This window comes from Echeneis naucrates, chromosome 2 (assembly GCF_900963305.1).
Source record: "Echeneis naucrates chromosome 2, fEcheNa1.1, whole genome shotgun sequence".
NCBI lineage: Eukaryota > Metazoa > Chordata > Actinopteri > Carangiformes > Echeneidae > Echeneis > Echeneis naucrates.
The window spans coordinates 17,052,049-17,053,255 of NC_042512.1; positions in this window are offsets into that span (position 1 = coordinate 17,052,049).

Here is a 1,207-nt window from a genome sequence, read left to right on the forward strand (position 1 = left end):
TCTACATACACGGACCATTTCTGATATTCAGGAAAGCCAAGGCCGTCTCCCCCACCCTCACCGCCGCCCCTCCCGTATGGCTGGTCTCCATGGCGACGGCTGGAGGCTGAGTGTCTGTCTATGCAACCTGTTTGAAGTGCTGGGGCCCGGCCCTTCCAGAGGGGGGTGCCACCGAGCTCGCTCACAGGACTCGTTTCTCTCATCTCCCTCCCAGCGTTCTCCCAGCCCCCTCTAATGACAATGGTTCGGCCCTGTTTTAATGGAGGACTTAATCAAAAACGGTTGGGAACGGGGGCGAGGGGGAGGAGTGGGATTCTTTAATGCGTAATAAAAATGTTTTGTAGATACTTGTTAACTGTCGCAACTGGCAACATCACCCGTAAAAGACTACTGACTTGACAACCCCTCTCCCCTTCTTTTTCTATTCTGGTAACAGGATGAAATGTTTGCTTTGATTTATAGATTTTCCCCAAAATTTTCTTCTGTTTTTCCTTATAAGGAGCACTAGCCTAACTGGTCATTTTCTATGGTAGATAGTAATTTTAAGAATCTTTGGACAGCAAAATCTCCCCCAAAAAAATTTGTAATGTGAAGAGTTTAGGTGAGTTTCTTCTTCTTTTTCCTTCTTTCCTTTTTTTTTTTTTTTTTTTTTTTTTTAACAGCTTTTATGTTTTATGTCTTGTTTTCAAAACTGATGGGTTTGTTTTTGTTTCTTAGGTAAAAAAATAATAAAAAAATAAAAAAAAATAAATAAAACTTACTAGCCAAGTCACAAAGAAAATGGGTTGCACATAGACTTATGGAATAAAGTTTAATTTGTGATTTTTGTTTTGTTGTTTCTAATCTTGATGTAAATTTAAACTATTTATAAATACATATTTATTGCTTGAAAATATTTGTCGATGGAATGCTGTTATTTTTTCCAGAATACCTGCCATTAAATTTGAAGGAGTTTTGTCATTTTAACACAACTCCTCTTACATTTTCTATATATAAATAAAATTGCTTAGCAAGCATTGTACAGAAACGGACATTTAAAATTGTTTTATTGTTTGAAGAATGTTTTATGATGAGTCAATAAACACAAAGTTGTCAAATTATCCATGCTTTTGGACTCAATAACAGTCTTCAAAGTAATTATTTACAGCAAAGATTCACGGGAAATGTTTGAGACACAACGTGAGTATAGCCCTGAAACCCAGCAGAC